This window comes from Danio aesculapii, chromosome 5 (genome assembly GCF_903798145.1).
Source record: "Danio aesculapii chromosome 5, fDanAes4.1, whole genome shotgun sequence".
In the NCBI taxonomy this organism is placed as follows: domain Eukaryota; kingdom Metazoa; phylum Chordata; class Actinopteri; order Cypriniformes; family Danionidae; genus Danio; species Danio aesculapii.
The window spans coordinates 34,264,800-34,280,725 of NC_079439.1; positions in this window are offsets into that span (position 1 = coordinate 34,264,800).

The following is a 15,926-nucleotide window of genomic DNA, read 5'->3' on the forward strand; positions in this document are numbered from 1 at the left end:
CTACTCATTTTATTTGATAAAGTTGACAGTTGGGTTTTACAGTGTAAAAAAGAACCACCTCTTTCACCAGGCTGCCTACAGGACAGTATTATCGAGCACCACAACGGTTTATAATATTGCTAAAAATAAAAATAAATCTGCACCAAATCAGATTATTAGAATGATTTCTAAAAGATCATGTCACACTGATGTTATGACACTGTAAATAAGGCTTGAAATCACAGGAATTAAATATATTTTAAGACACTAAAATAAGAAAGTGTCATTTTAACAATAAATATTGGAATATATAACTAATAAATATTTGACTTTTTCAATGTATATTTGGTCAAACAAATGCAGCCTTGCTCATCAATAACATTCTCAATTTTAACACACAACGCAGACACTTTAATTAAATAATAAGTCAGAGCTCAAAACTGTACCTCATAACCTATTTAATCACATTAGCAACTTTGCAAACAGTCCTGTAGTGTGTTCTGAGTTCCCTGTGTGTCTGCATCTGGCGGGCCTGTCCAGCCCTGATCCCTCTAGTTAATTGTCTGGGTTTCCTTCAATTGCCTCAAAGGCGGTTTGTCCTACAGAGCAGCAGGAGATCCTGCTGTGGATTAATTGCTTTGGTTTTGATGCACTATTCCCCTCTCTCGTGAGCACAGCGGAAAGATGCGCACAACAATGAACTGACACCTACATGTATGCATGAACACAACGCCATTAAAGCCACACAAATGTTTGTCCTCGGTTCCAGGTGCACCGCTGAATGCTTGAGTAACTTTCTGCGCTTTTATAGCCGATGGACCCCATTATAAGATGTCTCATGAAACTTAAGAGCGTGCAGATCTTGGGTGGGATGACCTAACGTGGGCTGCAACTTCCAAATAAATCCTTAATGAGGCTTTTCACAAATGCTGATTTTAAAATGGTTTTAAATAGGCCCTTTCAGCTCCCAAAGAATGAATTTATTTGATCAACAACACACTACAACTGTTTTCTTATTGAATGTAGTTTACAATTCGATTTATTGCTGTGATTCATCATCATTACTTCAGTCTTAAGTGTCTCATGATGCTTCATAAATATTCTAATATGCTGATTTGCTACTCATTTAACATTTATTATTATTATTATTATTATTATTATTATTATTATTATTATCAGTGTTGGAAACTATTAGACTGCTTTATTTTTTATACAATATCACTAAACATGTATTTTCTTTTATTCATCGAATTTACATTGAATTGTTCAATAGTAACAGAAAAGACATTTGTGATGTTTTTATTTCAAATAAATTCTGTTATTGGCGACACAGTGGTTAGCACTGTTGTCTCACAGCAAGAGGGTCACTGGTTCAAGTCCTGGCTGGGCAAGTTGGCATTTCTGTGTGGAGTTTGCATGTTCTGTCAATGTTTGTGTGGGTTTGCTCCGGGTGATCCGATTTCCTCCACAGTCTAAAGACATGCGCTATAGATGAATTGAATAGACTTATGGATTGAATAATGAATTGAATTGGCCATAGTCTATGAGAGTTTCCCAGTGTTGGGTTGCGGCTGGAAGGGATAAAGGGACTAAGCTGAAGGAAAATGAATGAATGAATGAATGAATAAATAAATGATATTATTTCACACTTCCTTTTGATTACAAAACCTAAATGTATCAAGGTTTCCACAAAACTACAAAGCAGGAATGTTGATTATTATAAATGCTGATTTATACTTCTCCGTCAAGCGTACGCATATGCTCCAGCACAGCCTTCGTGCGGTCGTATAGCCCTCGCCGTGGCTGATGTAACTACACATCACAATGATGCATAGCGCAAGCTCTGTGATTGGTCAGCTTGGTAGCTGTAAAGGAGCTCCAGATAGAAACTTTTTTTTTTGTTTACCTTATGATTAAAGTTGTTGCACATCCGCGATTCTGAATAAGCATTCACGTGTTCCGAATAGGCGAGTTTGAGCCACTTGTACGTTAGGGTAGCGTTAAGAAAAAACAAAACACCAATGAAGAAACTTGACAGAGGAAAATAAAAAACTTCTGCCAGCTAACGTATCAGAAGTGTTATTGCAGAGCAACACAACAGTATAAATTATAGTATAAATGCATGACTATGCACAAGGCAGATGCTGTAGGTCACGGCGATGACTCGGCATAGAAATATAAACTAGTCTTAACTGCACATTGCAACAATGCATAGCGCAAGCTCTGGGATTGTTCGGTTTGGTAGCTGTGACAAGTGCGGGCAGGACCGAGAGCCACGTGAACCAGTTGGAGCGAGTGTTTACAAGAGTCCTGTGAAGGAGCTCTAGATATAAACTGTTGGACTTCAACTGTATATGTATATATTTATATATATATGTTTGTTTCTTTATGTATTTTTTTTTACAATATTCCTGTTTTTTTACTGTATTATTGATCAAATATTTGCTGCATTGCAGAAGAGATTTTTTTCAAAATATTAAAAACGTCATGATCCCAAACTTTTATATGGAAATACTTTAGCCCCCATCAGATCTAAAGCATGACTAGTAAACCTGCTGATCTAGAGCCTGTTCCACTTCTACACGCGACTGAACTTGGAGCCAGAAAAACCGATCCTGTATCTGCTTTTGGAAAGAACTGTCCTGTCCTGCATGGCGTGCTGATCTGAGCTCTTGAACAGCTGGTCCAGGGTCGGCTTTAGAGGGGCCGCCGTGACCCTGGGAGCTAATTAAAGCAGATAAGAGCATTAATGAGCTCCAGGCTGATCAAAGGGCCGCAGCTTGGCCTGGGTGGTGGGAGATGTTGGAGAGATTGGAGGGGAGCTCTGTTTACCCCTGTCAGGGTCAGTAATTGGGAAGGGAGGTGCACAAGCTGTTCCTTTTGTGTGAGCCGAATACCTATACTGTGACTGTGAGTGGCCCACACCAATAGCTTTACACACTGCTTGCATTCCATTCTCTGGTCAAATGGTGTGTCCAGTCAGGGAGTGCTGACCCTTTCCAGACCATTCCCTCATTAACAGTTTGTTTTTTCAATGCAAGTTAGCATACAAGCTATGCTAATTACAGGTTAGCATAACTCAAAGTTTTGGCTCAGTTACAATTTAAAGCAGATGTAATGAAAATGGTTTAAGCATACAGGGTGTTTTATTAATAACCAAAGATGAGTGTGTCATTGTAATGTCCATATGGCATTAACAAATAGGGATGTTCATTCATTCATTCATTCAGTTTCCTTTGGCTTAGTCCCTTTATTCATCAGGGGTCACCACAGCGGAATAAACCGCCAACTTATCTAGCAAATGTTTTACACAGCGGATGCCCTTCCAGTTGCAACCCAGTACTGGGAAAAAGACCCATACACACTCATTCACACACACACACACACACACACTCATACACTATGGTCAATTCGCTTTATTCAATTCACCTACAGCGCATTTCTGGGGGAAACCGGAGCACCCACACCAACAAGAGAAGAACATGCAAACACAGAAATGCCAACTGAACCAGCCGGGGTTCGAACCAGCAACCTTCTTGCTGTGAGGTGACAGTTCTAATCACTGAGCCACCATGTCACCAAATAGCGATAATATTACAATACAACAAAATATTTTGTATGTTGCCATCATATTAAAAGGATAGTTCATTTGAAAAACAAAATCCTGTCAACATATACTCCTTTATTTACTCGTCATTTAACATCCAGTTGTTCCAAATTTGCACTCTAACAAATTGCTGGGTTGTTTTAACACAACATTGGCTCAAATATTAACCAATAAGTTAGATAAACGGCCCTTAGGGCCCCAAGAAATTTGGGGCACCTCAATTAATATCTACAAGCATTTTAAATTATATGTCATATTTTCTAATGTGAAGGTCTAACAAATGCAATTTTAACATAATAATTACATCCATGCAAATATATCCCCCCACTCCAAAAAACCAACTAAAGATTTAGATTATAAAACTAAACCGTTATTTTTAGGTTACTGTAAGTTACTTTAGGTTGGTTTTATTCTTTCATTTATTAATTTTCTTTTCAGCTTAGTCCCTTTATTAATCTGGGGTCGCCACAGCGGAATGAACCACCAACTTATCCAGCATATGTTTTACGCTGTGAATGCCCTTCCAGCTGCAACCCATCACTGGGAAACATCCATACATACTCATTCACACACACACACGGACAATTTAGCTTACCCAATTTACCTGTATCGCATGTCTTTGGACCGGAGCACTCGGAGGAAACTCACGCCAACACTGGGTGAACATGCAAACTCCACACAGAAGTGTCAACATTGCCCAGCTGAGTCTCAAACCAGCGACCTTCTTGCTGTGAGGCGACAAATTCAGATGAGTAAAAGAGTGTTTACATCCTGCACCATGTGACCGCTGCTTGACCTGACTGCTGCAGATTCAGTTGCCAGTTTTACAACAATTTTTTGTGTGTGAATATGAAGAGCTTTAAGAGCAATCATGTTGCCATCTCGAAATTGCATAATAATAATATTAATAATAATAATAATAAACTTTATTTTTATATAGCGCCTTTAAAAGTAGCATCTCAAGACGCTTTACAGACTTAAAATGTAATTTAATGCAGTGAAAGACACAAGAATGAATGCAATATATATATATATATATATATATATATATATATATATATATATATAAAACATTTTAAATAATAATAATAGATCTAAAAATCACATAAAAGTCCAATAAAATCAAAATAAAAGCTACCCTAAAAAGTATTGGGAATATCAGAGGGTAAAGAGTTTTACAATTTAGGGGTCAATGAAGAGAAAGCCCGATCACCCATAGACTTTAGCCACATTTTTGCATAATTTTTGACACTCACACTACTTCACTTGCCCTTGTGCAGAAGTTGTGTGGGCTGATGAATGTGTGCTAGCGCTGAGCTAGTGGTCAGCAAGCGCGTGTGTGTGTCGTGGAGGGGTGTGATGGAAAGGAAGGCCACCTGTATTCACTGCAGGGTGTGGGAATGTCCGACTCAGCCTGACCTTACCGCATCCCCTGCTGCTGGAGGAAAAACTCGTTATCTGAGAAATCCCTGCTAATTACGCCTGCTGCTTACGAACATGCGCACACACACAGAATAAATGACACCAGACACGGTCACCAGAGTTGTTCTGAATGAATCTGCCTGCAGATAGATGCGTTTATCTGCAGCTGTAGCAGTATTTCAATTCAGTGCTTCCTTTAGAATGAAGTTGGTATTGTGTTAAGTAAGCGAATGATATTAAAGTGGCTCTCGCTCTCTCTTTCAGTCACTCTGTGATGAAGGCTGTGAGCCAGCCCGTCTCTCAGTGGGACCGGGACGAACACGGGCCTTCATTAGCACTCCCTAATTAGGAACAGATGCAATTTACAGCACGGGGCCCACACCAAGCAGCACTCCTCCCTCCATGCTTTCTGCTTCCTCTTTCCTTTCTGTCTGCTTAAAGCAAATTATTTTCTGTCTCTTTTACTAGATTCAGAATTGTTCAGATGTTTAGGATGATTTGGATAAGTTATGCTTGGATTTCACTCGCTTTGCTTATTCCGCCTGTGTGTCCTCCTCATCTTATACCCCGAACAGATTCCCTCGCCTCGCACTTGCATATTCACAGAGCCACATGTGTAATTAAGGACACTTCCAACTCCATTACACCATGCTGGTCCAGTGCCACCCTCCCCGATCGCCCTCTGTTTCTCTGTCTGTCTCACATACCCATTCGCTCCATCCTAAAGCCAGAAGCGGCTTTTTATTTATAATGAATAGTTTCATTCTCTGAGGACCAGAGCTAGAAACGAAATGGACCTCAGATTTTGCACCAAAACTTAGCCTGACTCAGCTGTCTCTTAAAAAAAGCAGTGTGTGCGTTTGTAATGAGTGCCTCCGCAGACATCCCTGTGGGAATTTAAAGGAAATTGCTAGGAATTTTTATCTGGGTATTTGAAAACAGCATGCATGCTGTTTAAGACAAGTCAGGAATGTCTACTGGATTCGCTAATTACACTTTCAATATCACATATCACAGTTTCTCCAAGCTTTTTTTGGTATATGTTCCCTTACAGGACCATCAGTAGGCCTCAAGCGCATTCATTGACACCAAACAGGAAATGCTTGGCTTTTAATGTATATTTCCTTCAGAATTTGCATTAACAACACAAACATGGGAATCAGATGATTCATATTATATCATATAATAATATTAGGTTAGATTTAGGTCGTGAGGTCAGGTGACCAAAATTCCATGTCTAGCCAGTGTCTAAGAACAATCTTATTTTGATGTCCCATAACAACGTCAAGACAACATCTTAAACTAACGTCATATTGATGTCAAATGCTGAGATTTATTCGTCAGGTATGGCAACCAAAATCCAACATCTGATAGATGACATAGTCGTAACGTTCACACAACGTCAAACTGTAACATAATTAAACGTTGATATTTGGTTGATTTTAGGTTGTGTTAGAAAATTACGAAAATCCAACGTCGAGCCAACATCTTAAACCAACATCATATTGATGACAAATACTGACATTTATTCGTCAGGTATGGCAACCAAAATCCAACATCTGATAGACATCATAGGGGTAACGTTCACACAACGTCAAGCTGTAACATCATTAGACATTGATATTTGGTTGATTTTAGGTTGGACATTGTACACTGACGTCGGCCTGACGTTGGGTTCTGACGTCAACCCAATTTTCATTTCCAAACAAAATGCAATGTCCCGATAATGTTGAGGTACAACTTCAACCTGACCTCATATTGACGTCCTTTGTCTGCGGGGAACATGCTGGGTTATACTGACATACACAACCATTAGATAAAACATTTAAAAACAGTTTTTGTTCATTTTTGACCCAGATTTGTGTGACCCAGAAACAACCCATAGTGCACAGAGCGAAAATAAATGCTCTGGGGAAACAGACCAATCAAACAGTTTCCCCTTTAACAAAGTGTGCAAAATAAAACAACAACAACATGGAACAAAAATAGGAAAGAGAGTTGTATTGTTTTGTCAAGTGGGATGAATAAAAAGCACTACTTCATAAATCAGCCTCGACACACTGTTTTATATAAACACACATGCTACCATGAGGACCACCCAAGAAATAGCTGAGCCCAGTATTTGCTTTTCTTTTCTTTAAAAGGCGAATTGCACTATACCGTTAGTAAAATCTAGTTTCTTTAATTATTATTATTTTTAATTTATTTGATTGATCTAATGAAACTAAAAAGTACAGTTCACCCCTAAATGAAAATTCAGTCATTATGTATGCCCTGGCATTATTCCAGTGCCATATGTCCTTCTTTCATTCTCGAATCACAAAAGGGGAAGACAAATCTTCCATGGCAGTAAATAAGCTTTAGCGTCATCTTTAAAAAACAGAATGGTACTATGTGACACATGTTAGGTCAAAAATAACCCGAAATTGAATGTATTATTTAACAGCCCTTAGCCTGTGGTCTTCTGGGCCATCATTATTTTTTATATATATATTTAATTTTAGAAATGTACAAGGCATTACAAATAAGGCAGCTATTTATCACAACCAATATATCATACAAATAGTTTATGTGAAAACATTCCCTAATTTGTTTTCAAGAACCATAATGGAAAACATGGTTATTCATAGACTGCCTTTTGGGTCTTGGTGTATGGGACATGTTGTCTTGCCAGCCTTGCCATGCCAAGCTGGTGCTGAATAGAAACGCAACCTTATGCTCTTCTGCCTGCTCCAAAACTTCCAGACTGATCCCTCCATCCATTTGGTCTGTTTTCCCTAAACTCTCACAGCAGCCTAGACATAATCTCCCTAATTACCCCTTTAAAGTCGACACAGAGTGCGAGAAGCCTAAGCCAAAGGCCCCTAATTAGACACCTAAAAATAAAGAGGGGACTTTACGGGCAGCGTGGGCAGTTTGGGGAATGTTTTAATGAGGGGGCTGGAGCTGACAATAGTGTTACAGTCATTTGTTGATTAAGGCCGCTGACGCCCCCTCCAGCCCTCCCACAAATCCGCAGCTCTCCTAGACCAGAAAAGGTCACCACTGACAGGAAACACTGGTCAGACGTCACATCACCTGTTACATACAGTGCTACTGTAAATACGCCATGATGTCATGCTGTAATGTTTATTACCAAATGTAAATAATTTCCACCTGAATCTGCCTGTGCTAATAATTAACCTCAAAAATTCCTCATTTAATGTTGTTCTCTAATGTTGTTCCAGACATGTATGATTTTTTATTATTGCAAAATGTAAGATCATACTTGAAGAACAGTGTCCATATATAAAGAAAGTGACATATAGCTTTAGAACATTCATTCATTCAGCTATATCCCTTATTTATTAGGGGTCACCACAGTGGAATGAACAGCCAACTATTCCAACATATGCATTATGCAGCAGATGCCCTTCCAGCCGCAACCCAGTATTGGGAAACACCCATATACTCTCCGATTCACATACACACTCATACACTACGACCAATTTAGTTATCCAATTCACCTATACTGCATGTCTTTGGATGGTGGGGGAAAGCGGAGCACCCGGAGGAAACCCACGCCAACACAGGGAGAACATGCAAACTCCACACAGAAATGCCAACTGGCCCAGCTGGGACTCAAACCAGCGACCTTATTGCTGTAAGGCGACAGTGCTAACTACTGAGCACCTAGCTTTGGAATAACTAGAGGGTAAATAATGGGTAATGAGCATTTTTTGGTAGCCTGGCCCTTTCATTTCCATCAAAATAACACCACAAGTCTGAGCACCACACTTTCAAGTCTCACAGAACAAAAGCAGAAGAGAAAAAGCTTGGTCTAAACAGTGCTATTACGCAACACAAACAGCATACAATCAAGCCCAAAATGATTCATCCCCCTGGCAAATTCTGACTTCTCCACAATGATGCCTCGTGTACATCATATAATTATCTATTGAGAGAAGTCTGTCAGTTGTTGTTCAGAAATTGCCAGGGGTATGAATTATTTTAGGCTTGACTCTATATCCTACCAATAAAAAATTATTTATCAAACTGAAGAAATAAAGAATGGTCCAAAGATCATTGCTTAAAACGTTTTCATTGTTTCAGCAATAGTGATTGAGTGAGTTCTCAGTACTAAGAATTATATTTTGAGTGTAAAAACCCAGCCTGTTAACGATTGACGTTAATGAATGGCCGCATTTTAATCTCTCATTTCCACCATCCGTCTAGCCATTTTTATTTGTTCTTTTTATAAATATTTTAGTATACATGTGGCCAAATGGTTTACAAGACTGACAGATGCCCTCACTGAATGATAATACTACATGATAATAATGATAGCTATATAAGAAATGTATCCCAGTGTTGGGTTGTGACTGGTAGGGCATCCGCTGCGTAAAATGTATGTTGGATAAGTTGGCGGTTCATTCCACTGTGGCGACCCCTGATTAATAGAGGGACTAAGCCAAAAAGAAAATGAATGAATGAATGAATATAAGAAGTGAATGTATTCGTAATAATAGGGAACCAATTTGGTGTATAGCACCAGTATTTGTACTTTATTTATTCTTAGGGGGGGGGGGTAAAGTTGCTACGTAGCACCATCTTTAAAGATATAAGTGCTATGTAGAACTTAAAATGCTTCCTCTATGATTATGAGCCAGAGGATTGCAATTAGGTGGCGTGGTGGTGCAGTGAGTGGCGCTGTTGCCTTACAGCAAAAAAGACCACTGGTTCAAGCCTCGGCTAGGTCAGCTGGCATTTCTGTGTGGAGTTTGCATGGTCTCCCCGTGTTGGTGTGGGTTTCCTCCAGGTGCTCCGGTTTCCATAAGTTCAAAAACATGCGATACAGGTGAATTGGGTAAGCTAAATTGGCCGTAGTGTGTGTGTGTGTGAGATTGAAAGTGTATGGGTGTTTCCCAGTGATGGGTTGCAGCTGCGTAAAACATGCTGGATAAGTACTGTGGTGACCCCTAATGAATAAGGGGACTAAGCTGAAAAGAAAATTATTGAATGAATGGATCGTACTTAGTACTATTTAGCACTATTAAGCACTATTTTTAGTATGCATTTTCTACACAGTGTACAGAAATTGAGTACAAATGGTAAGTTGATTGACTTGAGACACACAGTTTCATCTCGGTATGAGTTATACAGACTGAAATCAGATCAACTAGTTCTATTGTAGTTGTGGCATCTGTGCGATGGCCACCGGACGTGTTGTGTAGCGCCACACAGTCACATGTAATGTGTTGTGATAGTTTGTCAGACATAAATTGCACTTGCCGGGCTCAATCCTCCAGGGAGAATCCAGCTGGCTGACCAGATTGAAATTGCCGCTATGGTGTGCCCGCATTCAAAGTATTTAATGTTAGTTGCACCCATGCACAATCTCCAAGTGAAACTGTAAACACAATAGAAAAAATTAGCTGGTCCATCTGGTCTTGTGCTGCTCAGGCTCACTGTGGAAGAGTTTACTGCGTACAAGACAAGGTTAATCTACAAATGGCCATTAGGAATTACTTCATGATATTAAAATGGCTTGTAAAAAGCCATTCAAATCACATTTCTAGCTGGCAGACTGTATGTAAAATTTAATTTAAAAAAGATGTCAACAGCACAAGACCTATTAACATTTTCTCTACTCCCCATGATGATTTGCGTCAATTACACAAATGCAATAACCTCCATTAAACTGTAAACAATCAGCCAATTAAAACAAAAACTGGGTACAATGATGTGTCATAATTATCTTCACAGTTCATCCATCGGATTTTAAAAGACTACTTATTAGAATGAACAAATTACTTTCAGCAGACCATTAATAACCCAAAGCACTCAAAACAAGTCTTTCCGCAGCAGTATCACAGATTTATTTTACTGTGCTGTATGGGAATACAAAGAAAAAAATAGTCCGTTAAAAAGAATCCGTTATGTTGCCTTTTTGTAAAATAACAGACGTTAAATTACAGAAATTTACCGTGAAATAGCAGACAGTAAATTACAGGAATTTACCGTAAAATAACAGACGTTAAGCAACAGAAATTTACCGTAAAATAACAGACAGTAAATTACAAAAATTTATCATTAAATAACAGACATTAAATTACAAAAATATACCGTAAAACAACAGACAGTAAATAACTGGAATTTACCATAAAATAAGACGTCAAATTACAAAGTTTACCATAAAATAAATGAAATTAAATTACAAAAATTTACCGTAAAATAACAGATGTTTAATGACAGTAATTTACCATAAAATAACAGATGGTAAATTACAGAAACTTATCAGAAATGATAATTTATGGAAATTTCTGTAATTTAACGTGTTATTTTACTGTACATTTCTGTAATTTAATGCCCGTTATTTTTACTTTTTTTTTTCGGCACCCCAGCTGCCATAAAAAACCCCGTAAAATAGATTTTTTTTACAGCGTGTATAAGGATTATTTTAATTGCAACTTTATTATTTGAAGTGATTTGATTTATTTGTTTTAAATGGTTGCAACATAATTTGAAACACAATCACATGCAGAAAAAAGTGAACACTAAGACTCCCAGGGGAACTTTTGCACATCTACTGTATGACGCTCTGGATTCACATACATATACATAAACGTAGACACACACATTTACAGCCACACCACTCATACCCTAGTGAGATCAGTAACAGGAAAATTGGTGTCTCTTTCTGGCCCACTTGGGATTGGCGGAACTGATTAGCATTGCAGGGACAATTAGCGCCAGTCTCAATGAGGAGCACTGAAAATAACCTCTTCCTCATCATTTTCAGTCCACTGAAACTGCACACACACAAATTAACTAGATGGGTTTCCGTCTGCCTGGACATAAATAACATGAATGCTATGCCCACTTGTCTTTCCTCAGGTAATATGTTTGGGGTATTTGTATGGACCTTTTCAGCAAATATGAGTCAAATTCTTTTTTGTCCTTAAGCATAAAGCTTAAACCTCATCTACCTTAGTGTAATGACATGTTTTCTTAAAGCAGGGTTCTCAAACACAAGAGAGTGCTTGATATAAACTGGAATATTTAAGCTAAATAAATAAATAATTATTACAATTACAAATAAAGTAACAAAGAAATAAGTAATAACGGCATTGCACAACGATAATAATAATGGTAATAATAATATTTTCAAAATCACAAGGACTTTTAGATTTTTACATTTTCTACATTTCAGTTTTTGTTAGTTTATTTTCCACATAAAACAATGCTCATTTGTCAATTTTTCGTAATATAAAATAAACAAATAAATTATAGATCAAATATTTTATTTGCGATAAATATGTTTTAAATAAACTAATATATATATATATATATATATATATATATATATATATATATATATATATATATATATATATATATATATATATATATATATATATATATATATCACACTGGTGGGAGGTGTGCGTCTTAGTGTCCCACTAGTGACAATATACAGTGAGAGTGATATTGCGTTTATACAACAGTTTGACGCCATACTCATGTATATAAAAAAGAAAATCAAACACAGAGTCTAAAAATACTTTTGTACGTGGAACTACTTTCTTCTACCATTCATCCACATCTGCAGCTGACAAGTAGAAACCGATGGGACTTCACCAACGTCACTTTAGAGCTAGTATTTGAAGGATTCTCTTGAATAATGTCTAAAGTGGACACAAAACAGGTGATTTTGCTCACATTATAAAACTTTAAGGCTGATTGGCATGAAATGCCATCAATCTACAAAGATTTCCCAGTACTTCTCTGTTGCAATCGGGAGATCACAATAATTAACCCCGAAAAAGCCAAAGCAAAGCAAACAGCAGATTATATGGTATAAATGCAGCACTACAACATACAAAAGAGAGAGATAGACTTCAAATGCCACTTACCTGATTTATAATGATTTGATCAGCTGTAGTTTAAAATACAAAAAGAAAACGCTGAGTTTTTCCTCTTCTAAAGGATTATTATGTGGTCTCAGCTTCCATCTTGTGGCGCAACCATTGTTGCTCTGCTCAGTATGACAGGCTGATGGCTGCTGAACATTTTAATTAGTTTGAAGTGATATATTGAGTGAGTTGGTGTTGTAAATTACGGTACCAAAACCTTGTAATAAGCTGCTATAAGCTGTACATTTTCTGTTGTTTTACAGACTTGTTTCTCTTTATATTATTTCTTAAACAATATTGTGTCACAAACTACTAAAATGTCAGTAAAAATCACTATGGGATGTTGATCTCTGCTCTTTCAACTTTTGATACTGAAAATTCAACTCTACAGTCTAACATAATGCAATTCATTACTGTAAATAAATGGATTTTATGGCTAAATGGATAATTAACAGATATAGCTTATATATATATAATAATTTGTATAGCTCAAAGAAGCCCTCTTCTAAGGTCATGTACATTATTTAGCCCTAAAAGGTGTATATTAGTAACTTAAATGAGAAGTTTTCATTATTTTAGATACCACATATTGTACAATAAATGGTAAAACTAGACTGAAATTACATGAGGGTTAGTAAATGATAACAGACCTAACTCTCTCTTAAAGTATTAGCTAACAACAAGAAGCACTGGTTAAAACATAGACAAGAAACTGCATTATCAAATGAAACAACAATTACTTCACAATGCTCCATACAGTGATTTTGCAGCAGATTGATTGGATAAAAAAAGAAAGGGGGCAGGACTGAGGGCCAATGAGCTGTGTGACATGCAAGTCAGCAGACATATGGCTTTGCTTAGAAAGGGTGGAAAGAAAAATAAAACAAGAGAGAAATCACATGGAACGAGAGGCTAATGGTTCATGTCCATCGACACACATTCAGAATGAAGACAACAAATGAGACACAATGTTTGAGAACAGAATTTGCTGAATAGGAAAGGAGTCAGAGTTCTGTGGTATCTTAATTAAGGCCATGAGATGAGTGTATCTGATAGCTATATGTAATTCAACTGTGGTTGTTGCTAGAAGGTATACAGCCGCAGCCGAAAGTTAACAAGAAGTATTTATATTATTTATTAAATTACCCATTACTTGGATTTTATTAACGTCTACCCCTACCCCAACCATCACAATAATGTAAAAGCAGTAATTATACAGAGTATTATTTATACTATTTGTTTTTTAAACACTTATTTTTGCCACATTTTTTTAACGTACTAAAGAAAACATAACAAAACATACTACATTTTATTTTTTACTAAATTTTACTAAATTAATCATACTAAATTTTATTTAAAAATAATAAATTAAATAAAAATGACAATTACAAGTACATAAATAAATAAATGCATTTACATACATATACAATATAAAAGCATCAAAGCAATGGTATATTATTAGCAGGTGATCCATTAATTCATATTATTTATTAAGTTACCCATTAAATTGTATTTTACTAATGTTCTACCCCTACCCCAGTAATGTAAAAATATAAATTATTGTTGTACAGTGTCACAAAAATTATGCTATATTGATATTATATTAATATCAGCAGCTGTATCCCTTCTAGACTTTCCCATTTAACATGTTGTACAAAGTCATCTCTACAAACTAAAAAAAGCTAGCAACCTATAACTTGACTTAAACTGAAGACGAGGCCTAGGTTGAACCAGAGGGTCTTTTTTCTGATTCTGTCCTAAGATGAACTGCCAATACTAATCTATTTTTTAGTTGGATGAATGAATTCATGAAATAGTTCACCAAAAAATATAATTTTACTCACCCTCCACATGCTCCGAACCTGTTTGCATTTCTTTTATTCTTAGATATTTTGAAATGATATGATGGAAAACTTGGTGGTGCAGTGAGTAGCATAATCACCTCACAGCAAGAAGGTCGGTGGTTCGAGCCCTGGCTGAGTCAGTTGGCATTTCTGTGTGGAGTTTGCATGTTCTCCCCGTGCTTGCGTGGGTTTCCTATGGGTGCACTTGGTTTCCCCGACAGTCCAGTAGCAGTGTATGTATGTGAGTGTGTATGGGTGTTTCCCAGTGTTGGGTTGTGGCTGGAAGGGCATCCGCTGTGTAAAACATGTGATGGATAAGTTGGCGGTTCATTCTGCTGTGGCGACCCCAGATTAATAAAGGGAATAAGCCGAAAATAAAATGAATGATTGATGGAAAACTGTAGAAATAGACTTTTGAAATACAATGGAGGTCAGTGGCTACCAGTTTCCAAAATTGGTTACCAGTTGTCAACATTCTTCAAAATATCTTCTTTAATGTTTAACAGAAAAAAAAGAAATTCAAACAGGTTTGTTGTGATGTGGATGAGTAAATGAGCATATCATTTTCAGGTTTTTGGTGAGATCCTCCTTTCAGTAATTGGTGAAATTGAAGTACTTTTACACAAGACAGAACAGAAAGTATAAAAATGAAAAATGAATGTGGAAAAAAGGCCAAATGAATATTAAAGGGGAGGTCTAGAGTGTATTTTAAAGGATTGGTGGTGTAAAAACAATGTGTGCTCATGCTTCATATGTAAAAAATCACATTATTTTTTTCATTTATCTTACTTTGATTATATACTGCTGCTCAGCTAACATGAAAACGACTGTCATTTTTCCTAGTTCCTCTAAAAGGCTCGCCCTCAAGAGGCTCTGATTGGTCAGCTAACATAATGTGCTGTGATTGGCATATTGGCTCCACGTCACCAGGAAAAGCGTCATGCCTCTAGTGTTTTGCATCTGCTGTGTAAATACTGTCAATCAGTTTAGCTGTTACCCGTATCAATTTGTATTGGTTTATGATCTCACTTACCCCGATGTATTTTTTTGTAGTCACCAAACTTCATTTGCTGTAGGCTTGGCTAGGCTAACTGTGTAAAAGCCAATGTCTCCCTTCGCATTGAACTTTGAGCGTCTTACATTCAGAGATGTTGTTTATGTTCACACAGCTACAGTACA